The sequence below is a fragment of the Humulus lupulus genome, chromosome 2, assembly GCF_963169125.1.
Source record: "Humulus lupulus chromosome 2, drHumLupu1.1, whole genome shotgun sequence".
In the NCBI taxonomy this organism is placed as follows: Eukaryota; Viridiplantae; Streptophyta; class Magnoliopsida; order Rosales; family Cannabaceae; genus Humulus; species Humulus lupulus.
The window spans coordinates 117,165,465-117,192,365 of NC_084794.1; the positions used below are offsets into that span (position 1 = coordinate 117,165,465).

At 34.7% G+C, this 26,901-nt stretch overlaps 1 pseudogene; it reads left to right on the top strand.

Moving 5' to 3' along the window:
- The first annotated feature begins 18,627 nt into the window (after positions 1-18,627).
- Positions 18,628-26,511, top strand: LOC133814655 (regulatory-associated protein of TOR 1-like; annotated as a pseudogene).
- Positions 26,512-26,901: the final 390 nt, after the last annotated feature.

Below are 26,901 nucleotides of genomic sequence, written 5' to 3' on the forward strand. Positions count from 1 at the left end.
TTTCTTTTGGATTTTTGAGTTTCATTTGAGGATTCAAGCTAGGGAAGTGGATCTTGAGGGCTTAGGATTGTGTTCCACCATTGAAGAGGATCCTAAAATGAGCTTGAGGTAAGGTTCTAGCCATTAAAACTTTAGCTTTTCTCTGTTTTTTATTTGGAATTCAACTTGGATTTCTAGGTTGGTTAAAGGGAATTGATGGGAATTTTTGGCTAGGGTTATTTGGGTTGTGATACCTAGGACTTATGTAGATGGTTTCAGGGTACATTTGGGACATAAAATGAGGTTTGGAAGCTTTTGGTTCAGGTTGGAAATGGTGGAGTCGAAGGGGGAAAATTTAAGGGCAAGTCTGGCTGGTTGTAGCGCTATAGCGCTACTCAGGGTGGATTCTTGTCTGTCTTGGGTGCTGGGGCCCTGTTTCCTCAGATTCCTGTTTTGGGCATTTTTCAATTCCTAAGGCTCGCGATCGAATCTACTCACCGTTTGGGTACAATTTGGGGTCCCGGGAGTGAGGTTTAGGTCAAGACCCTTTTATTGTTGATTTTCATTAATGGTGGTTATATTTGGTTATGCCTAGGTAACCACTAAGGAATCAAAATGTCGATCGTTCTCAAGGGTTGTTCTTTTATTAATTCTCGCTCAAACCAGAGGTAAGAAAACTGCACCCCATATGTGACATGCATGGTTATTATTGAGGCATGTTGAGTGTTTAAATGTGGACATTGATTGCATATCAAATGCATAACAAATTTTTCTTGTGAATGGCACTGACTTATTAGTCAGAATCGACAATGGTGTCAGAACTGACTGTGAAGTTGTGACTTACTAGTCAAGTTCGACTGTAGTACTGAGCATTGGTCGCATGTTATTGACCTATGAGTCAGGAGCGGCATAAGCTTCATGAACACCGAGGTGAAACGATTAGATCTAATCGATATCAGCATTGAATGAATCATCATGAGCATTGATGCCAGACTGATCCCAAGTTTGATGAAAACTGAAAGCACTTGCCTAGTTCCATGACTAGTCACTCAGAGCCAGGGCCAGAAGGCCCAAGTGACTCCATCGTCACATGGCTAAGGGTACGGAACCCACGCTAGTGATTCCATGGTCACTCATTTGGTTTACATTAGTGACTCGCTCATCAGTCACTCACCAAGTTAAAGCTAGTGACTCCATGGTCACTCACTTACCACGGGTGTGGAACCCACATTAGTGACTTACAACATCAGTCACTCATTTGTTTGGGGCTATAAGCTCTGGATGATTATCATGATCATCATTTGATATTATATACATGCAGTAATGAGTTTTCTTGCTGGGCTTTGGCTCATGGGTGCTATGTGGTGCAGGTAAAGGGAAAGAAAAGCTCACCCAGCCTTGAGTGGAGGGATTAGGTTGTGATGTGTGCATATGCGGCCGCTTGACCACCACGGCCAAGGATTTTCTCAGAGGGACTAGGGGTTAACCCTATTTTTGCCGCTTAGGTCGGGGGGTTGTAACTTTTGTACCATAATGACCATTTTGTATTGTAAATGACATGTAAACATTTTTATGGGCATATGAACAGTTTTATGTTTTAAATAAATATATCCTTTTTTGATTAGTTTTTCACCTTAACCTATTAATAGCACCTAGATGCACGTTTATAACAAAAGAACTCGATTAGCGAGTTAAGTACGGTTAAAAGGTCACAGTAACGGTCTTGGAGTAACCAGGGTGTTACATAACCTATCCGTGGTAAGATAGTAGGATTCTTAACCAGTCTTACAAGATCTTCTTTCCGTATTTCATATTTCGTAGAGGTATATCTACCACTTATCTATCCCAAGTTCTATATGAATCTCGATTGTTACCTCATTTGACTTTATTGTAATCCATTGTGAATCATACAACCAGCACATACCTTTCTAACTAAAGATGTCAACCTCCTCTAAGTAATAAAGGATTTCAATGTGAGTCCTTCACTAGTTCCCACTAGCGCCTTTGTCTTATGGTCAACAACCCTATGGGTGACAAAACATTTTAACGTTCATGCTAGTGTACGCATTTCTTTTCCATAGGTGCCATCACCTCACCCTAACCATGGCTACCTGACATTACTGTCAACTCAAAGTCCCATGTAGAGAACCTATGTTCTATTCCAATATGCACCATGAAGCACAAATAATGATATTTTCAGTCTACAAACGGGCGCACTCTAGTCCTTGACGCACCGCACTATTACTCCATGTTTCAAGCAAGGACAATGTACATCGTATCGTCCTCTTGTATCAGTCCACCACATGCTATACTGATACCTATGGCATGATAATCAACCCTTCTTTTAACTTTTAAAATTCCATTACATGGCAATCCATTCAAACAAACTTTAGGTTCTTACTTTACTTCAGTCAAGGGTATGGTAATCCTCGAAGATGCTTCAAGTAAAAGCCGATGTGTTTTTCCGGTCTCACCGAGCTTCCAACCCGTAAGGTATTCCTTTAGAAATTTCCTTACGGCTTATATCTTAACTAAATCATATGCAACCCCATCATTTCCCATAATGTGACATTGAATATCCTCTAGAGAAATCATAACTTATCCCTTCGGGAACCTTAACTGTAATTCCCTGCTTCCTCAGCCTCGGTAGTATCAGCAAAAGTGTTACTCGTGTTCTGTTCCTAACAGGACGTAATCCAAAACATTCTCGATCGATCCAAATACGACTTGTCTACACCATTCTTGTACTCTCTACTTGCTCAATTTACGTGGGTCGCTGGAGCATTGGTGAGTTCAAGAGCCTTCACTAATAATCCATCACATCATACTTGGTGCGAGAGGTAATTCTTGAAATGTCACTTCTCTTGATTCTTAGCTAATAATAACTAGGTCGATGGTCAATTCTTTAGAACATTGTCCTGCCCTACAACTAGACAAATAAATCATCCATCCTTGGAAATGGACACCTATTCTTAGCAATTACTTTATTTGGTTGTCCATATGCGATACACATTCTCGCTGACTTGGCCTTCTTCTTAACAAATGGTGTTGACATGTCCCATGGTGAGATGCTCTGTCTAATCAACCCTCAAGTAAAATAACTTCTTCAACTAAATCTTAATTCTTCCTACTCAGCTAGTGCCATTCTTCATGGTGTCTCTGATACCGGTTCCATCCCTACCTTAATTCCGTAGTACACTCAATTCCTTGACATTACAACAATCCCCGCGAATCCTCATAAACCCATATGAAACCTCACTGGACGATCCAGTTTTCATATGGTCTAACTAATATAACCCTAGTGGTACCTACAACAGTAGCTAGGCATCCCGTGAACACAACCGGGTCCTTCCCCTTTAAACTCAGAAGTTACCATCTTTTTTTACTGTCCATGGTTGTCCCTTATTTGGAAAACTAATCCATACTCGGGATCATATCTAAATCCTTATATAATCAACTCAATCAATTATTGATGCCAACTTTCTACCAATAATACTCTGACCCATTTCCTGGAAATTACCAACTGTCCCTGGCAGACACTAAGATCTCAAGCCCCATAGCGTAATAATCATATTGTATGTACCACATATTTATGTCTCTACTAAGATATACGTAGCACGGGACTCAATCAACACAATGTAAAAAATGAGAACCAGAAAGCCAACATGTCACCTCCGTGGAACTAGCCTTGGGCTTTGACTGCATCAAGGCAGACACTCGAGCCTAAGTCAAGCTATCCACACTCCTTGATTCTCCCTTCTTCGATCTCATGAAATCCTTCGTGAAGTGCCCAACTTTTCCACATAGTAAACATGTCTTCATTCGTCATTCTCCCAGATGGTGTCTCCTGCACCTGGTGCATACTGGGTAACTTCTCCAGACCTTGTTGCTGCCCTGGTAGCCACACTGAGTATTTTGACCCCTCCTGTTAGGACCAGGAATAGTAGAACTATCAGGGGTCTTTCATTTCTGGCACTAGGGCCTCCGCCCCTACCTTATCCCTCAAATGGGGGTACCATTGTCTGAGCTTTCTACCCTATGACACTCTCACTCCATATCTCATCTCTGTGTCCTCTATAGCAAGGGCACTCCCTACCGCCTGAGTGTAGGTAGAAATCTCATGTACTGGAGTGATCCTAAATCTTTTTGCTACCCCAGAGTTTAGTCCTTGAATGAATCATTCCATCCCGACCACATCTATTGGTACCAAATCAAAAGCGAATTTGGCCAACACATCAAATTCTTTGACATACTCAGTCACTGTCTTACTATCTGAACCAAGTTCATAAACTCACTGTCTGAATTGCTCCTAACCCATCATGACAACATTCCGAGTCTGGGACACCACTTTCCACCACGTTTGGCATCCTCCTATAGCATGTACGTGGCACAAGTCACTCTATCATTGCCTACCACTCCCATATTGTCAAGGATGGAGCTCTGAACGGATCCAAGCCTCCCTCGAAAACTGGAGGATAATGCTTATGGAATCTTTCATACAACAATTCCTATTTGTTCCCACCCTCAAGTTGGTTCGGAATTGGTGCCATTGCTGTAACAACATATGAAGTAGCGTTCCCTGACGGAACCCACTGTCTTAACCATCTAATCTCTTCCCCTTGCTCTTGCAATCTTGCTTGCATGCCAAGAAACATCTTCTGCCAATTCTAGGGGGCAGATGAAATGTTTGGCCCTGACTGTCATCTGCAACCCCATTATTAACCATGCCTAGTCCAATTGACTGCCTTGGATACATAACTTCTAAATCTGTCTGCAGTCAATGGCTTAACCTATCAGGCATGATATTCATATCAAGAACTATACCACGAGCAGGGCCAAACAACATAATAGCCACATACAATATGCATATTAAGACACAAGTCTATAACATTCATGCTTCAATTATCAAGCTTTACTCCCACAAAATACATTTATATGCATCATGCTCTTTATTCTAGCATGTAGATAAGGCACATAGGTTCAATTTACACAATTAAACATATAGTCACGTTATTGGATACCAAACCGTGAGTCGAGCTTATCTTTAGCAGTGAGTGTACATGCCTAGCCAGTCTTCAGGAACCCCTAACCCTATACCTCTCTGACACCAAGTAGTAACGACCTGGTTAGCCAGGACCGTTACACTGTGTGTTTAAAATAATGTTTAATTTGCTAAGCGAGTCATTTGGACTTAAATGTGTAATAAAAGACTAAATAATGGTTAGGTATTATAAAATTTGGTCAACAAAGTAATTACTTTTCATTAAAAATATTAAGTTTACACATGGGATCCCAAAAAGTGTTTACAAACTGGTAAAAGACAAGTAAAATACAAATTAGCCGCCTAAACGGCAAAACAGGGTTAACCCCTAGTTCCTCCCAAGCTATCCCGGTCGTGGCGGTCGAGTAGGTTGCATATGTATACACCGACCCTGAAGCTCTCCAACTAATAGCTGGTCCAACATTTCCTTTCCCTTACCTGCACCACATAGCACACGTTAGCCAAGACTCGACGCCCTTAGGCTAAGTCCCCTAGACTTATGGCTGACCCCGACACGCTTAGGAATAGTATACAAATGAGCAATAGTATACAAACAGTAACCTTAGATCGATAAATTCAACCAGCAACAAAATATAAGCAAGGAGCTATGGAGTAATAATCTGCTCAATCCAACACATAATTCAGTCTCAGCATTCAATAGAGTTAGTTAAGCGCAAATGACACTTCTATTTTTTTTGGTGATGTTCAGGCTCGACGCCCTTAGGCTGAGCCCCCTAGACTTATGGATAACCCCGACACGCTTAGGACGAGATGCGTTCCTCACGATTAACGCCAACCCCGACTCCCTTAGGCCGGACTTTCAAATCAAGTATAATAAAACAATTAGATTGCATAACACGCAATCAGTTGCACGATAAACAAGCATTCCTAACCAGATATATTCAAATATAGATATAATCATAATCACACTCTCTAACAGGGCTCCAAGCCTTGAACACAACTAGGGTCCCGTTTTCTTACCTTTGGTCCAAGTGCAAGCAAACACGACTCCCGAGAACGATCCTCTCCCGAGCCCTAGTTGTAACCTAGTCTAAACCTACAAATAACGTTCTTGCTACCATTCAATTCCATAATTAAACCCGGGGACTAATCTCATGCTCTCGGGACCTCCAATTTCCCCACTCGAGGTGGTGAAATCGTCCCCCGAGCCCTAGGGCCTATGCCCTAAAATTTACAAAACAAAGGCCCTTGAAAATGGCCTAGCGCCATGGCACAGCCTATCAGGCCCCGCGACCCCTAGCCAGGGCCACCTTGCCCTAGACCACCCCATCGCCGAGACTTGGACGAATAGTGCCGCAGCGCCCTTGCGTGAACCCAAAAAAATTGGATTTTTCCACAATTTTTTTCCAAGCCAAAACTCCCAAATCTCATCCCAAACTTGCACCAAGGTCCCAAATGAGTCCAAGACTCTAAATAACACAACATAAGCAGTACAAAGACCTCTAAAGCTGACCCAAATCTCAAACCCAAATCAAAACCCAACCATATCTTAAAACGTAAACCACTGTAGGAATTCATCAGAAAAACAGAGCATAACCTTACCTCAATGAAGAATCACGCCCCTGTGCTGCTGTTAATCACTTCCTAGCTTCAATTCCCAAGCCTTTTCGTCAAAATAATCAAAGTCCTCCAAAGGTTTGAGAGAGAGAGAGAGAGAGAGAGAGAGAGAGAGAAGATGTGATCTTACAGTGATCTAAATGTTTCTGGTGGTTTCTCAAGGTGGCCTAAGGCTATCCTTAACACCAAAATACCTAAGTACCCCTAACTCAATGCCTTACTCTCTACTGCCCCAAGGGCGATAGCATCATTTGCCACATTTCTTGCTAATCCTTGAGTAGTCCTAGAAATTCCCAATTAATCCCAACATACCCAAATAATCATTTAATAACTACCCATTACCCGAAAAATCTCGAATACATACTAAGTTTCCTAAAATACCCCTAGGCTCACCCGAGCCGGGTATTTGACCTCGTTTTGACTTTTCCGCTATCCCGCTCACTAGAATCGCATCGAGCCTATTATTGCAAATATATCCACATAATATTGCAGCCTCAATCACATAACACATTAAATCACATTTATACCCTCAATGGGTCAAAATTACAAATATGCCCTTATTAACAAGAACGAGCCCACATGTATATTTAATACACATAAACATGCACATATATTCATATTACCATATAAATCATGTAGGCCATGTACTCACACATTTATTTGTTGGGGTTTTATGCCCTAATTAAAATCCAATTTGGTTGTAATCTCATTTATTATTAATAAAAGAATTGAAATCAATTTTTGACTTGGTCAATAACTTTGCTCACATGTTTTATTTTAATGATTATTTGTTTAATATAAACTTCTATTAAATCCCGAGCATATAGCAAATCTTATTTATAGTGACGTAATCACAGTGAATTATAAATATGATTATATGTTCAAAATAAGTTAGTCCTAAGATTAGTCAGTGCACAAGATTTACACTAACTTTCCAATCTACGATATGATCTACTTACACATTGTAGTGTTATGTTCTTTCTAGAACATAAGCAAAGTAGATAAGATCGGATGTATTTGTTACATCGGACTGGACTGATATTGACAGTAGATAGGATAAGTAAACCTACCGTTATTATCTATTCTAGTCATATCATATAGTTGACCATGGGTCAATTCAATCTCAAGTCTGAGTGGTTAGTATTCTAATTGATTGTATTAATTGAGTTCTTTGACTTGTTCATTAACAACGTACCCTACGGACTAGCCCATAATTACATCTTGGGAACGGCAGTATAATTAGGTGAGAGTGTTAATCATAGATATGAACATCTAAAGCTTCTAATGAAGAAGAGAAACGATAGTTTTCTTTTAGTTTGGTTCAATGTGCTAAATGATAGAGATCTCATTTCAGTAATTAATATTAGTTTAGTGAAATATCATTTACAAGGAACTAAGTGTTTTAAGGATAAAATACAATGAGGGGTATAACAATATTTTAGTCCCATCTCATTGTAGACCGTGTATAGAGGATTGAGTGATAATTATGGTTGTAATAATGGATAATTAATAATGGATCTATATTGCTTATAGAGCATTCTATGAATTCAAGAGTGCAATTATCAGTCTTTAATGGAGTCACGAGGAATTAATAAGTTAGTAAATTCATTTGTTAAATTTATCATAACTTATTGGAGCTTTATTTCATAGGCCCATGGTCCCCACTGTACCTTGGATAAAATCATCTAGATAGTCTCAATTAATTGATTTAATTATCAATTAGAATTATCGAAGTTGACCAGTTCAATTTTGAATAGATTCAGAGAGTTATACAATTTAGAGAATAAAATTGATTTTATGGCAGATTTATTAATTAAGACAAATTGGTGTCTAAATTAATAAATAAGTTTAAATCAAGGTTCAAATTATAAATAATTAATTTGATAAAGGATTTAAAAATTTATTTAATTAATTAATCAATAGAAAATAATACATGCTTTGATTTTAAGTCCAATGAGCTTATAATTAAATGAGAAATTTCACAGGCCTAAAGCTCATGATAATTTTGACCTAATGGATGATATTATTCTTTATTTTATTGATTTTTTAATTAAAATAAATGACCTAATTGAGTCTGTAAAATGAATGCTAAGTGAGAGTGAAATCAGACTTGTTTTTTAGAAGATCAAAAGATCTAGTATTGATGCTTTAGGTTTTAGATTCTCTCTACAGCATAAGTCCTTTTCTAAGCCTCAATTTTTCTCTTCTATTCTTCTTCTCTTTGTATCTATCTCATGTGTTGAAAATTTCCCACTCTAGTCTTGGTGATTCTAAGGATACTTTGGAAGGCTCTGAAGAAAATTTATGAACGGTTCAGTTTCTTGGTGATACTCTGCGACAGAAAGAATACAAGGGTTAGAGAAACTGAAGGAATGACTCAATCATTCAGCTGCACAATAATGTAAGTGTTCTTATCATTATCTTTGTATGAATTCAATTTTAGAAACATGTTCTAGGTTGTCTCATATTAATTTGTTTAATATAAGATTTACATGAAAATAAACAAAATCCTGAATAAGTTTTCCCAACAACTGGCATCAGAGAATTTGGTAATCTTTATTTTCATGCATGAAATGGTAAAATTGAATTATTTGATGTGTTGAGTAGTTGGATGGATTTCAAGTTTTTTATAAAGCATACTGAATTTTATGTGATTATTAGCATATTTAGGTTTTTTTGTTGTGTTTTCTATACAAATAATTTTTATATAAATGCTTTATTTGATGTAAAACATTGTAAAGATTATTTAGAAAATGTTTTTGTGTTGAAAAATCACACAAATTTTATGAAAAAAATAATTATTTTGGGCAGTGGACGCAGGCACCAGTTTTCACTGGCTACGGCCTAGGTAATAGCGGCAAGTGGCCGCGGCCACCATTAACCCCTGGCCGCGACTAGCCCACAAATTTTTGCCCATAAAGTCATTTGGTCGTAGCCACCAGTTTTCACTGGCCACTCCTTGCGATAAATATTTCTTAAAATTTGATTTTTGAATGTATTTTTTAATAGGTTAATACTAAAATATCAAATCTTTTCTATTATTTAAAAATGTCTTTTTTCAAATACGATATTTTTGTTTTTTGATTTTAAAAAAATATTTTCTACAAAGATTCAAATTCAAATTTAAAAATTGGTTAACTTATGAATTTTTAATATTTAATATATTAAAATATTAGAATTAAATTATCAGATATTACATATATTTTTTAAATACTTGTTATTTGAAAATAATAATATCTGATTATTCTATAGATTTTAATATTTAAATAATTTAAAATTTGAAAATTTGTTGATTAGATATTTTTATAGATATTTAAATTTGTTTGACTGTTTCAGATATTTTTTCAAAAATAGCTGACGATATTTGTTTTAAAAATTTATGATTGGTTAAATTTTTAAAAATATCACATTTTTCAAACCAATTAATAAAATATTTTTAATAAATGGTATTTAAATTAACTTTAGTTAATTGTTGATAAATCCTATTTAAAATAAATAAATATTTTTTTAAATGACCTATACTAAGTTGATTGTCGATAAATGAAATTTAAATTAATTTTTGCTAATTGTTGATAAATTGACTTATTTATTTTTGCCAAAATTTAATTAATTTGAATTTTTGTATAAATTATAAAAATTAATTGTGGTATTTTGCATAAATTCATAGATTTGCTAATATAGTAACATGATTAGGCCCATCCAATTATAACATGTTTGTTTGCACTATATGTGATATTTTTGCAATTGGGGTTAGATGCGTATAGTGGCCCATATGTTTGCTTAATATATAAATTTTGCCAAATAAAATATTCATAAAATGATAGGTTTTATTTGGGCCCATTAAAAAATGTAAAGTTTAAATTCCTCTCTTATGGGTGATCCCACTTGTGAAGGCTCATTTGCTTTGTATGACTATAGCGGGCCTAATCAATTAATAACAATTAATAAAATGAATGTTTAAATTCATGTCTTTTGGACCTTGTGTGGAAGTTAGGGGGCCTTAGTAGTGGGAACGACATACTGGACCCAACCCTCCTCCATGCAAGCCGAATTGTTATGACCCATTTGCCTGAGTTGGACTTAATTGTATAGGTTCATTATATTAGTTAAACCTAAATATTGATTAGCTACAAATTAATTCTAAATTAATTGAATTTGTTCAATGTGACACTTTAGAATTAATAGAAAATTATAGGACATTGGTTTTAAAAATTTAACTTTACATTTTTTTTGGGGAACCATAGTCATTAATTTTTTATAATTAATAATAAAAATAGTATTTTTTAATTAATAATGAGCTTATTTTAAAAGAATAATATTCGATCTCCACCGTTGGTTTAACAAAGTCAATAGCTTAATGGGGCCTCGAGACGCTTTGATTCATCCTCCTACGGAAGGTATTCATTAGTTATTTTGACAAAGTTAGATTTCGAAAGATAGATAATTATAGGACAAATTCTACTAGACTCACTCCTACGGTGACTACTAGAACTAAATCTATGGTTATCGAAACTGTGGGTCTAGCTCATAAAATAAGAGATATGTTTTCTTATTTTGATTGAATAGTAAGTTGTTAATAATTGTGTCCATTATTAAATAAGCTTACAATTTTATTTAACTAGTGGTATTTTTTACTCTCGCTAACCAGGATAAGGATATCATTGATTAGTTAAAATCCTAAAGAAATAGAGATATTATTATTTTGGTAGTTTTTCTCATATCTTACATAGTTTTGGTATATGTTGTGATATTTCTTGAAATTAGAGTGAATAGAAGTTCTATTGAGCAAAAGTGATTGATTTCTATTTTATTGATAATTGGTAGTTTTAAGTATGGCTGTGTCTACTCCCATCCTTTCTCAATTTTCTATGGAGAAACTCACTGGAGAAAACTTCCTTAAATGAAAGCAAAACATAAACATTGTGTTGATTGGTGACAAATCCAAGTTCGTCATGACTGAGGAATCCCTGGAAGTTTCAGCTGAAGGAACAACCAAGTCTGTGAAGAATAAGTATGAGCATTGGCAGGTGGCTAACAACAAGGCGCGGTACTACATGTTGACTAGTACGGTCGACACTCTCGAGACAAAGATGGAGAATGCCGAGATGGCCTATGAAATCATGGATCATCTCCAAGACATATTTAGTTCCAAGTCAGTGCAGACTCGTTTTGAGGCCACCAAGAAATATGCCAATGCTTGGATGGCACCCTCTCAACATGTTCGCGATCATCTGATCAAAATGACAAACTACTTTCAGGAACTTGAACTGCATGGAGCAATAATAGATGAGGAAACTCAGGCCGGCTTTATCCTCAACAGTCTCTCTCCATCTTTCTTGCCATTCACCACCAACTATGTGTTGAATAAACTCAACTATTGTCTGGCGCAACTCCTAAACAAGCTTCAGACTTTTGAGTCTATCATGGGTGGACAGGGTAAAGGAGGAGAAAAGAATACATCTACTACTATTGCGGTTGATCTAGCTAAGGCTGAAGCTAACCAAGCTTCGTCTTCAAATGCTGGAAACAAGAGGAAAGGTGGACAAAACAACAACCCCAAGCCTGCAAAGGTTGCAAAGATGAGTGCACAACCAAATGCATAGACGCCTAAGGGAAAGAAAAAGAACAAGAATGGTAAAGGTTAATGCTTTCACTTCATAGAGAATGGTCATTGGAAACAAGAATGCCCCAAGTTTCTAACAGCAAAAAACAAAGCTTCTTGAATTGTGGGAGGAAGTGGACAAAGGCGACTTAAAGCATAGAGTTGGGAATGGAGCATTTGTTCTGGTCCAAGCTAGAGGAAAAGCTAGTCTAAAGTATGGAAATACATTTTTAATTTTGAATGATGTATTTTTTTATTCCGGATTTTAGTATAAATTTAATTTCAGTTTCCATGTTGCAAATAGAATTTTTTTTTATGACTTTCACAAGTTCTAATATATTTATTTCTTTCAATGGATCACAATTGTGTATTGCATGTTTGGAAAATGGGATTTATATTCTGCGACCTAACGAACCCCTCACTCTTAACAATGATTTATTCAAAGTAGCTAATGTTATATTATTTCATATAATATAATATTAGATTAAATAATGTGACAAAATGTGATTTGTCACACCTTGTAACATATTATTGAGAGTCACAAAATTGGACACATGTGTGTGCCTAAATGTGACATATTTTGGAGTTACAAATTTGTAACTCCCAAATATTACCCAATAATGTGTATATTATATGTTACACATTTGAGATTGGATTTCATAGAGCCATATGAGAAATAGCTGATAGAGATGTGATTTTAACTCCCATATTGTGTATGGAAGTTACAAAATCAAGTGGGAATAAATTGGAACGTTTTAAAAAAAAACTAAAAAATTGGTTGCTGAAAATGACCAAGGGTGCAGCCCTAGTGGCTGACAAATTCACAAAAATTCGGTTTTTATCCAATTTTGAATGTTTCCAACAGCCAAGTAACTCCCAAATCTCTATTTTAATTCCATAAAACATCCAATTAGTCATTGGTAACAGCCATGGGGTTGGTGGAATTTGAAATTCAAAGGGTGTCTCGAAACTCTATAAATAGGAGCCTAATGCTCACTTGTAAGACACACCATTTTTCATCCACAAAGCACTTGGCTGAAAAATACACCTTGAGGCTTGATTATTCCAGAGAGCTATTTCCGTAAGAGATCCCTTAGTGCTTAGAGAATATGGGGAAATAAGCTTTTGGACAAAGGTTTTGAACCTTGTTCAAGTTGGTGATCCCCATTACTCTACACTTTGGTTGAGTGTGAGTTTGTGTTTTTCATTGATCTTTTCATTCAGTTGTTCTTCTTGTATTATTATTGTTTTGAGTTTGTAATCCTCTTCTTCTATTTCTATTTACATATTTATTGGTATCTCTTGTTTTAGAGTTTTAGTTCTAATAATTCTCTTCTTTCTCTCTTTTTTACATTTACTTGTATTGTTGGTCATTGAGTTGTAAACCTATTTATCTATAATCTTGTCCATTGTATTCTTTGCATAGAGTTGTATTTTAGGTTTTTCCACTTTTCCATTGAGCAATAAAATATATTCTCTAACAATCAAAAACTTATCTTTCTTTTTCAATGGAAGGATAAACCATGGAGATCTTATGAGGATCCAACTTTGAAAAAAGGTAAGATAAGGTAATGTTCTTCTTTGGTTTTCATAGAAGATCTAATGGTTTTCTTATAGTGATAGAAATGAGAAGAAGAAAAGTTTATAAATGAGGTTCATCGTTTTCTAATCTCCTTTGTTTTTCAAATATAGTGGTTAGATTAGAAGATAATTCAATATGTTGAGTTTTTGTTATATGTGATTAATGTGTAAATAATCTAGTAGATTATTGGGTAATATGATAGCATGTTATAGAATTGTCTTATTATGAGATAATGATAAATTATTGAGATGACAATTTTATGAGTTTTATATGACATGCCTATATATTGATTTTGTGAATCAATAGAATATATCAATATGTGGATATGTGAATTATTGTATGATATTTGTGATATATTTACAATATTATTATTATGAGATTAACAATGCATGCTAATATGATGGATATATAAATGTATTTTGATATATACATGAGAATTATCATGATTATTATGGTCTGCCATATAATATGATTATTAAGGTGATAATAATATAAATATGTTTATCATATATTTTTGGAATGTGATGAGTTACCATTTATTTGAGAAATAAAGAGAATTATTTGAGAATTAAATTTCTCATTTAAGTGTTGACCATCTCATTTTATGAGATAAGAAAAGACGAACCTAAGGGGGTTACATCTTTTAATGGTTGTGTCTTGCCATTGCAAGAAAAATGGATCAAGGTAGATTCAAAAATTGTGGGATGACATATTGACTCAATAGACTTATAGTCTAGAGTGTGGTCAAATGAAATATATTTGAGAATTATTTAGTGAGAATAATTCTTAAATATTCAGTGAGGAGACATTTCAAAATTGGAGAAGCAATTTTGAATCTTTACACCAATGATGAATTAAAGAGAACTTTATTCATTTTGGTAAAAGGTGGTGATATGTTTAAATTAATCTCAATGAGGAGATAATTTTAAACTAAATAAGTCAAAGTGTTTAAATAAATCAATGAGGGTTTATTTTCTTTGATTTAAAGTGTTTAAAAAAATTGACATTTTCATTTTGATTTTGATGAGAAAATCAATGGATGTCAAATTGATGTTTTCAAAAGAATCTCAAAGAGACTCTTAAGAAATACACAAAAGTTGTTTAAGTGATTTTCAGATTATTTAGACAATTAAAATATGAAAATTTGTGATTATTTGTTTGAGAAATTCTCACATTACATTTGTGTTCACATTTTATTTTGTGAAATATATAAAAGAAAGCAACCAAGTGAAAGTTACTTTCAAATAAGTGTTTCTTGCTTTAGCTAGTAAATAAATCAAGATAAACATTGAGGTTTTTTTATCTTGATCTATTGAGTGTTTATCATGAAACTTAAGGACTCACGATGAACTTTGAGAATCATAGGTCTAGATTTATCTTGGAGGATAAATGACTTATTAGAAATGAAGAGATTTCTATTTTAAAGTGATATTTTATTATCACTATGTGAGAAATGTGGGGGTGATGCTCCAAAATTAATCAATTTATTTTGTTGTTAATCAATTGATTAATTTGGTCATCCTATCAAATAGGTGATTTGGAATTCCACATTTTAAATCACATTGGCTATATGTGTATAGGATGGATAAATCTAGACATGCTTGGTGTCTAATGTTACTGTTTGTAATATTTTGATTCAAGAAGGAATCAAATTAAAACATAAAGCAGAATTTTAGAAACAAAGAGATTTCTAGAATTAATATTCAAATGTTTATCTTGGATATTAAACTATAAAATAGTAGGGGTGTTGACTATGGTCAAAATCACTATTTTAAAAGGGTAACTATTTTAATCAAACTATGGCTAGCAACAAAGTTTGAATAAAATAATGAGAGTGTCTAAGTATGCATACATGAGAAAAGAAATGATTCATATGGAATCAATTTTACATCTCAAGATATGGGACTTAGACTCCCTAAAGAGATTCACGGTTGATGGTAACCTATCTTAATACTAGTAACCAAACTAATATTAGGTTCAATAGGTAATAACAAGCCAATCAAGTGAATAGATAGTAGTACTCAAATTTTCTCCCATCTGAGATATGAGTACTAGTGTGTTACCAAAATGAGGGGTAAAACCGAAAGGTATTTTAATAGAACTGAGTCTTGAAAAAGACAAGTATTTTAGGGTAACAAAATACTGTAAGAGTTCTACCTATATAGACCTAGGGGTGGTGCCGTCCCTCATGAGAATTGGGAGTCATTCTCAAGAAATGTTTATGAATGGAATGTGCACATGGCCATTAACGGTGCAAAAGCGAGACATTGAGGTCTCAAGTGAACATAGCAAAGGTGTGTGTGTTATCACCGGTTTGTTATCAAGGGATAGTTGTTCAATGCTTCGGCAACCAAAATTTCAACAAACTTTGTGATAATTACACTAAGGTAAAATTCAAGTCAAAAGACATTTTACTTTATGCCGCAATGCAAAGGATTCTATAGAGAGTGATTAATTAGTCAAGTGGGGGAATATTATATTTTAATATAATGTTTGATTGATTAAATAAGTGTTACAAAAGTGATTATTTAATCTAGTGGGGGAATGTTATATTATTTCATATAATATAATATCAGATTAAATAATGTGACAAAATGTGATTTGTCACACAAATGTGATTTGTCACACCTTGTAACATATTATTGAGTGTCACAAAATTGGACACATGTGTGTGCCTAAATGTGACATATTTTGGAGTTACAAATTTGTAACTCCCAAATATTACCCAATAATGTGTATATTATATGTTACACATTTGAGATTGGATTTCATAGAGCCATATGAGAAATAGCTGATAGAGATGTGATTTTAACTCCCATATTGTGTATGGAAGTTACAAAATCAAGTGAGAATAAATTGGAACGTTTTGAAAAAACTAAAAAATTAGTTGCTGAAAATGACCAAGGGTCGCGGCGCTTGAAACAAGCGCCGCGGCCCTAGTGGCTGACAACTTCACATAAATTCAGTTTTTATCCAATTTTGAATGTTTCCAACAGCCAAGTAACTCCCAAATCTCTATTTTAATTCCATAAAACATCCAATTAGTCATTGGTAACAGCCATGGGGTTGGTGGAATTTGAAATTCAAAGGGTGTCTCGAAACTCTATAAATAGGAGCCTAATGCTCACTTGTAAGACACACCATTTTTCATCCACAAAGCACTTGGTTGAAAAATACACCTTGAGGCTTGATTATTCCAGAGAGCTATTTCCTTAAGAGATCCCTTAGTGCTTAGAGAATAGGGGGAAATAAGCTTTTGGACAAAGGTTTTGAACCTTGTTCAAGTTGGTGATCCCCATTACTCTACACTTTGGTTGAGTGTGAGATTGTGTTTTTCATTGATCTTTTCATTCAATTGTTCTTCTTGTATTATTATTGTTTTGAGTTTGTAATCCTCTTCTTCTATTTCTATTTACATATTTATTGGTATCTCTTGTTTTAGAGTTTTAGTTCTAATAATTCTCTTCTTTCTCTCTTTTCTACATTTACTTGTATTGTTGGTCATTGAGTTGTAAACCTATTTATCTATAATCTTGTCCATTGTATTCTTTGCATAGAGTTGTATTTTAGGTTTTTCCACTTTTCCATTGAGCAATAAAATATATTCTCTAACAACTAAACCTAGGAGCAATAAACATCAAAAAACCGATAACGTTAACATGACATATTTGTGGCATTTGAGACTAGGTAACATTGGCTATGATATATTTCAAAGACTTTCAAAGGATGGTCCTTTGAGGGAACTCACCTTAGGTGAATTACTTGTCTGTGAATCTTGTCTAGAAGGTAAACTAACCAAGCGTCAATTCTCTGCAAAAGGTGACAGGGCCAAGGAACCACTTGGACTTGTTCATTTAGATGTATGTGGACCTTTGAATGTACAAGCCAAGGGTGGCTTTGAGTATTTTGTCACTTTCATTGACGATTACTCTAGATACTCATGTCCTTACCTAATGCAAAGGAAATAAAAAATGTAAAGCCCCAAAAATCCCTAATGAGGTTTATTGGTCGGATTAGTAGGTCGGGAGGGCCATAATTGATTTATTATGCCATTAAGTGATTATGCTCATGTCTATGTGAATTATATTATAATATGATGGTAAATGCATGCATGTGGGTCCACATCTTATTCTAAGGGCATTTTGGTAATTTGGCCCGTTGAGGGCATAATTGTGTATTTTCATGCATGTTGGTGAATTACTGATAAGGCCACATTATAATGTGGATGTTTTGGAGCCATTCGGCATGAGACGATCTTTGAGTGCAAGTTAGCGGTTTAGTCTTAATGGGGTTTATTTCAGGGGCTCGGGGTGTGTCTCAGGTAATTTGAGGATTAGAACATTACCGGAAATTAAAGGGTAATGGGATATGATTTATTAGAATTTGATAATATTGGGAATAACGGGAATTGGAGGGTGTTAATTATGATTAATGAGAAAGGCGAGAAAGGACGGTTTTACCCTTGGTAGCCTTTAGAGGAACTTAAATGACCTAGGGGCAATATTGTCTTTTTACCTAAGGATAGATATAACCATTGAAGGCTATAGAAACTCGCAAAAATAGAGCTTCCTTCTTTTCTTCTCCAGACCAAATTTCTCCATCTTTTCTCTTTGGATTTTTGAGCTTCATTTGAGGAATCAAGTTAGGGAAGTGAACCTTGAGGGTCTGGGTTTGTGTTCCACCATTGAAGAGGGCTCCATACTGAGCTTGAGGTAAGTTTCTAGCCATTACAACAATGGTATTCTGCTCTATTTTCATTTGGTTTTCAGCTGGATTTTGAGTTGGATAATGAGAATTGATGGGAGTTTTTGGCAAGGGTTGCTTGGGTTATGATGCCTAGGACATGTAGAGTAGATATTTTGGTTCATTTGGGGGTTTGGATGGAGTTTGAGGTCAAGTTTTTAAGGTTGGAAGTGGAGAAATCGAAGGAGGGAAAAATCAGGGCAGTTCAACCTGGTTGTAGCGCTACAGTACCCATAGGAGCACTACACAAAATACCCCTTTTCATAACATAAGAATATAATACTATTGAAAAAGTATTATGATATACTTATATGTGGTAAAAGAAAAAAAATGGCGATAATTTATTTTGGGAGCCCGCCTATAACTTGTAAAAGTTATATTTTTTTCCCAGCCAATTCCTTTTTAATTACATTGTTCAAACTCCCTAGTTTTCTTCTTCGGCTACGGTGTCTCCGAAGTCAATCCCCGTTTTCTTCTTCGGCTCGCATATACTCTCTCTCTTCTTTTTTTCCTTTCTTTCTTTCTCTCTCTTCTTTCTCTATTTTCCTCTTCTTTGACAAAATCCTATTTTGCTCTGTTTTTTTCCCTTCTGTTTTGTTTGTGCCACCACTGTTATTTTATTATTATTATTTTCATTTTATTTATTTTTTTTATGCGCCTAAAGTCTTCTTCCTCCCGACCTAGGGTTTTCAGAGAAGTCTGTTGGGCTTTCTAGGGTTTCTCGAGTTGGATTCTCTCTCTTTCATTAGACAAATCTCCATGCGTCGCTGGTTCAGCGGCTTCGTTGACTAGTTCTCTGAATCATTCTTGTATTCCATTTGTTTTTTCTTCTTGAATCTTTCCGGCATTTTGGTGTTCATCGGTTGAATTGATTTTGGTTATGGTTTCTTGATTAGGAAAGGGTTAATTGATCTCTTCTTGAGCTGTTGGTTCTGTTTATTGAGGCCTTTTCAATTTGAATGGCATTAGGGGATTTGATGGCCTCCAGGTTTTTGCAATCTTCAGTGGCGATTGTTTCGAATCATTTGGAAGAAGAGTACGTTTCGAGCCATGATGATGTTGATTTGAGTTCACAGAGAATGGATTCGGAGACTGCTAGTAGTAGTTATGGAAATGGCACGACTGCCACTACCACGAGTATGGCTTATTTGCCTCAAACTGTGGTTTTGTGTGAATTTCGGCATTAGGCTTTTGAGGCTTGTCTTCCCGCCGGTCCATCAGATAGTGGTTTAGTCTCGAAATGGCAAGATCGAGTAAACTCTTATCTTTTCAACTAATTTCATTTCTTTCTCTTAATTGTTTGTTGAAATGGGGTTCTATGATGTACCTTCATCAATTTGAAATTTAGTTGATATATAACATTGGTTGTGCCAAATTGTGAGTAGAATAACTACTAGTTTTTCAAGCATACAGATTCATATACTATATGGTTTAGTAATTGCCCAAGTTTGGACGTAAAATCATTTCATATATACGCTGGAGCCTGAAGATATGATGGAAGTTATTTATTTATTTTTCTATTCAATGTTGCTATATGTCTGCATAAACCCACTGACATAGAGGAAAATTAGAAAGATAGGTCCAAAGCCTCAAAGCACCAAGGTTGGTTGAAATTTTGGGTTTAATGAGATGAAGCTGACAGGTAAGTAATCTGCATGCATAAAGATGGTGATCAACATTTTAAAAAGCTAGGTGGATGGAAGGTCATAAGATTTTTAGTTGTCATTGGACTGGACTGTCTTTGCTCCCTTCCCCAGTCTTACAACACATTCGGGTTTTAGGAAAAAGATTTTGTATAGGATGATATTGTTACAAGTAACTGTGCAACCTTCTGAAATGTTTGTTTATGTGTTAGCTATGAATCTGTGCTAGAGATTTTATCTACTGGAGACATATTCAATTAATCTATCTATTGGAAATGTTTACTTTTAAATGGAAGTTAATTTTATCGAGTGAGTTTAGTTTATGATATCATTGTCATCTTAACTTATTTTCTTAATTTATTTATTTCCCGACAAAATTTTGGTATCTTTCTACCTTTCAAGTTAAACTTAGGTATTTATTCAAACAAATAAAGTAAAAGATGTTAAACTTAGGTATAACATAATACTATATAATGTAATAAGTTGCTTCCAATTAACGTTAAATTTCCATATAATTTATCACTTAAATGCTTGCCTTACTCTCTCTTTTCTTGGGTTTTGTTATGCTGCATTTATTTTCTGGATGCCTGCTTAATTTAACTTTTGTTTCTTTTCCCGATGCAAATGAAAACGGGATATGTTGCTCTTGTTTTATGTTTAAACATTAGTGTTGATCCTCCAGATGTGATAAAGATATCCCCTTGTGCTAGAATGGAGTGCTGGACAGGTGCTTTATTACAAAGCTAAATTCATTGTAGTGCGCATGTGTATGTGTTGGCATATGTGTCTTCCTATATTCTTTTTTGTTTTTTATTATTTTTTCATGGGTAACTTGGCACATATTGTTTGTGACATGTTTTTATCACAAGTTGGACTCTTATTATGATCACAAGTTAAGATTGTAAATTCTCTTATGTTTAAGATATTCACTTTGGCAAGTGATGAACAATGTATGATTTTTTGTAATTTTTATTTGTACGAGTGCATTGAATTTTTTGTAATCCTTTGCTTGCAGATCCTTTTTCAATGGCATCGCAGAAAGCTCTTGAAACAATTGGGAAAAATTTTAGTGCTCAGTATGGAAGGTGGCAACCAAGGGTGAGGATATTATTGGCTTGTACAGAGTTCATATAATATTGTCTTAGATTTAATTTTAGTTACCTTTGAAGATCTTTGAGCAGGCACGATATAAGGTCCAGCCTGATCCTACTATGGATGAAGTGAAGAAACTTTTTAATACATGTCACTGATATGCCAAGTCTGAGAGGGTCCTATTTCATTATAATGGCCATGGTGTGCCTAAGCCGACTTCTAGTGGTGAAATTTGGGTTTTCAATAAGGTCTTCTATTTCTTTGAAACTCTTTTATGTGGTTTAATTTAAGGTCAATCACTAGAGTCTTGCTTGGTTTCTCATCAATGTTATTGGTACTGCAGAGTTATACACAGTATATCCCTTTGCCAATCAGTGACCTCGATTCCTAGTTGAAGACACCCTCCATAGATGTTTTTGATTGCTCTGCGGCTGGGAATATTGTGAATGCTTTTATTGAGGTAAAGCTTTAACTCAAAACATATAATGAATTGATATATGTATTGATAATTAAGGTGCTACATGACATGAATTCATTATCTGTAATTCAGATATTTATATATAAATATATATGTACATATAGTGACTTGATTTGATGGTTTGGCAACTTCATGATTGGGTTGCTTCTAGCTCCTCTGGACCCACAAGGGATTGCATTCTACTTGGAGCTTGTGAAGCACATGAGCCTCTTCCTCAAAGTGCTGAATTTCCTGCAGATGTGTTTACGTCTTGTCTCACAACACCTATTAAGATGGCTTTGAGATGGTGAGCTTCTTTCCTTGTTCGTTTGTTAGGATCGCCTATCACGTTTATGCATCTTTATTTGAGATCAAGCAGTTTTCTGGTTTTGCCTTGTGATGTTGGCTGCTTCCTAGTTATTTTTAGTTTGTCAACTGAAAGTCTTTTAGCTGTGCTGTTTGTTTAAAGCTGTAGAAAGTTAGAAATGGCAGTACTTCTTATTAGCATGATTAGTGATACTGTAGTGTACTGTGCATGATTAGCATGCTATGAGACTGTATTATATTTTATGTACTTGTACAAATGTATATATTTCCATGCTTAAGGCATACATTCATTATAATGTCATCTGTGGATTCTGCTTACATTATATAACCATATTTTGACCATGTCAATCCTTTAGGCCTTCTTCAAGCGTTTGGATTTGTGCTTATCTCATTATTAGTTTTTATTTCTTCTTTCAAATTTGTGATCAGTTTATGATGGGTGCATTGTGTAACTATTAGGTTTTGCTTGGTTTTATTTTCTGATGGAATTTACAGTTCTGATAGATTTTTGGGACCAAGGACTAGTTCTTTGGTTAATCTTTGAAGATGCTTCATTTTCCATCTTTTATATTCGATGATAATGCATAACAAAGTTTACATGTTTAATAAACGTGTGACAGTATACACACACACATATGCATCACATAGTTTTGACTAGTGGTCATCATTTTAAACAGTTTCTGAATTTATCCTTGTTCACTTCATGAAGACCTTAAAATAATAATACAAACAAATAAGTATTTATCTTAGTTTTCCATTTTCATCTTTTGAAGTTTTCAATGTATCATTTAAGAAAAGACTGTAAGTTTGTTGTCGTAAGCTTATGAACCGTAGATCATCTTGGGTTGGAATTTGGTATTTTATCACATTAGTTATACTAATCTGCTACTATCATGTTCTACCATCTCTATACGATGATCAGATGCGTCCTTATTGCTTGATTAAGTTTATGGTGCATAGATTAATAAGAGCTCATCAACAAGTTGGGTGAAGTTGGTTTATTATAATTTTATCTTAGGATTTTTACAATTCTCACCTTTTTATACTCTGTGGGTTGCTGATGATTTTGTTCTTCTCTTCCATTTGACCTTAATTTGTTCAAATGATGAATGTTATATAGTTTTGAACACATTATCACTCTTTTGGTAATGTTCTTTGGAAGGAGGAAAGATGAAAATACCTCATCAATTTTTGAACATTCACACTTTTTCTCATTGTCATTCCCAATTTTATTCTTGAGTGTAACATCCTTGTAGTTTGACCCATTAAAAATCGATGGAGTTATGTCTGTTGTATAAAAAAAAGATATGACCACCTGATCTTTTTAGTGAAGTGATTTCTGCTTACATTCTTCATGCCTATAAACAGATTACCCTAGTTTCCAGAGTTTGCTGGGTTGGTATTAACAGATGATTTGAACATTTGAGTTGTAAGTTCGTGTGTAGATGTTTTCTGATGTGTTTATTTCAATGTTTAGCATTCACCACTATCTTTAGTTTTATAACAGGACCTGGACTTAGCTGTAATATCTGGGTCTTTGCCTATCAGTTTATATGTATGGATTATAGAATTAATCTGACCAACTGGCTTATTAGTTCTTTTAGTTTTTGAGAATTTTGTTATTCTGCTGATTTTAATGGAGGCTGAAATTTCAGTTCTGATAGTACTGCCAGATTTTTCTTTCATCTCTTGATGTTTTCGATCTTGCTTCTTCCATTTGAGACTTGTAAACGTATTATTCGGTGGTTTTTAATGCAAATTTTCTTGTGTTATTTGACTTTCTTTCTGTTCCCAAAATCGTATTTGTATTCCCATTGATTGGATGGTAGCAGTTTCATGATGCATTCTGTTTCTCAGGTTTTGCAGACGCTCATTACTACATGAATCTCTTGATGAGTCACTAATTGATAAAATCCCGGACTGCCAAAATGACTGCAAAACACTTTTGAGGGAATTAAATTTGATTTTCACTGCAGTGACTGATACCATTGCATGGAACGTTCTGCCAGATGGTAATTTTTTCTTTCATGTGGTTTGATGCTCTATGGTCTAACTTCTTTCAATTGAAGTACCCTTAAGATTATTTTGGTTCTATATGTTTCTCATACCTTTGTATTCTGCTGCAGAGCTTTTCCAGAGGCTGTTCAGGCAAGATTTGTTAGTCGCTAGTCTTTTTAAAAAAAAATTACTTGCTGAGCGAATTATGCATTCTGCCAAATGTTCCCCGATCTCTCATCCATTGTTGCGACCTACCCATCATCATCACATGTGGTAGTACTAAAGGAAACACTAAAGAAGTTAATACTTACTGTTTTATTAGCCCGAAAGTCACTTTTTAACTATTGCACACTGCAGGGATGCATGGGACATGGCTGCTGAGATATGCCTTTCTCAGCTTCTGTCATTGGTTGAAGATCCTACTACAAAATTCCAGGTGCATCTTCAGTGTTTTATTATTAGGTTTCTTTAGTTATCTGTCTTTAGATATGTAATGTTTTCTATCTCATAAGCTTAATACCTGAGTGCAGCCTTGACAGCTCTTGCTCACATTACGTTTTTTTTGTTGTTCAGCCAAGTCCTTTTTTTACGGAACAGCTGACGACTTTTGAGGTTTGGCTTGACCATGGGTCGGAACACAAGAAACCACCAGAACAGTTACCTATTGTTTTCCAGGTTAGGTGGTTCATTTGGCTATTATCATTTTTTGAGGCGTGATAAACTTTTCCAGGGTGTTGTTTTGTATTAGAATAAGTATTCACAACCAGTCTTGTATTTTATGGTTTAGTATTGTTACCACCAATGTCCATTTCTGATTCATGTAGCTGTTTTTTAGTAAGTGTGTTGCTAATGATAGTGAAGAAATATTAGCTAAAAGAGAGGAAAGAGAAAAGTTTGCCTTGGAGCACATAGCAAAATGCCAGCATTCTTGTGGGTTATTATTTTATTGTTTGGTGTTCTATAATTTAAACTTTTTCTTGAATATATAGTGATTTATCTGGGGTTGTAATATTTTTGTTTTGTTGTTTTCTGTGTTTTTGGTCAGCTGTAAGCAAGCCTAATACTCAAATTGCTCGGTGGGATGCAAGATTTGAGACGGGTACAAAGACAATCTTGCTGCAACCATTCTCGCCTATTGCAATTGCTATAGATGAGAATGAGCGAATCGGGTATGCCGATCTAGCACATTTAATTCATTTTTAATGTATTTTATGACAAAAGATGGTCATGTTTTCTGTAACTTATAGAAGCTGTGTGCTGTGGTGGTGCTGAATGGTTTTTTATCACTTAGTATAAGTGAATAACCATAAGAAAATTGTGTTTTGAAGTAATGTTTGCACCAAGTGGTCTATTGATTCAAGTCCTCCAATATTTCACTGAAAATAGCTTATTATTTCTGGTTTCTCAATTTTTAAAATGTTCAGTCTTTTTTTGGGTTTAAAAAGTTTGCCTATTTATGTAAATGTAATTCAGTGTATGTTTTTTTTTCCTGCTTTGTCTGTAATGTGCTTGTGTTTTTGTATCTCTCTTTTTTTCATTGCGATGAATGTCTTATTTTTTGTTTTTATGGAAATGGTATTACGAAAATTTGCACATTTTTGGATTTATATTTTTCTATTATTTTTTTGGGATGCGGTATAAGTCCTCGTACTTGACTAGTGTTTTATTAACTGTCAGTTTTACCCTAATTTAAGTTTACAGGTCAAGTAACATTTCATCTTTGGTTATCTTTTAGGGTATGAAACTATGACGAGGCTACACTTCTAAACAACTTTGATAATCATGATTTTCCAGATAAAGGAATTTCTAAGCTCTCCCTTGTGAATGAGCTAGATGACAGCTTACTTCTTGCAGCTTCATGTAAGATACTAGACTGCCGCCTAGTTTTCTCATACTTTTTGGGCACGTAGCTATTAACAGTTCAGCTCCCCGGAGTTTAACTTTCTGTCCATGCATGTTCCAGGTGATGGAAACATTCGCATTTGGAAAGATTATGCATCGAAGGATGAGCAGAAACTTGTTACTGCTTTCTCTTCAATTCAGGGTTATGAACTGGGCATTCGAAGATTGAATGTTGTTGTGGATTGGCAACAACAATCTGGATATCTGGTAATTTGATTCTTAATGAAATGTAATCTTAGGGCTAACACTCATAATGTTTATAGTCAACAATGGGCATTTAACTAATTTATTTGATGTCTTGTTGCTAGCATGCTTCTGGTGAGGTTCCTCGCATCATGATTTGGGATCTGGATAAGGAGCAACTTTTTAATTCTATTCTTTCATCACCAGACTGCAACATATCAACGTTGGTCAGTTATACTTTTGTTGTGTTCTTGTGTGCAGCTACAATGATTGCATTAATTTTGTTACTTGCTTATTATTTTTAACTTAAAATCTGTAGAAAAGGTAGTGAGTTGAGAGTTTATGAAGGACATTCCCTTGTGTTTTTTTTTGCAGTTCATCTAATTTTGCATATATATCTAAATATAAATAATACTTCCTTTAGCTGAGGTATGGGTTTTGAATATAAATACCACATAAATTTTTCGTTGTTGGCAGCCGATCCTTGAGATTTTTCTTTTACAATAAAATATTTTCAGTTTTAAAAATAGTAGCAATCAAGTCCTTACTATTAATTTTTTAAACAAAAATCGTAGTTTATAAGGTCAAAATTGGTATTTCCCTGTATTAATTACACCCTCAAAAAATTTCTAGCTATTAGTGTATAGGAATTTCTAGCTATTAGTGTATAGCAAAATAAAAAGAAAATTCATTTAAAAACTATGATTTTAAAAAAAAAAAATCACAATAAGGTCTTAAATTGCCACACTTTATTAAACTCAAGAATTTTCTTGC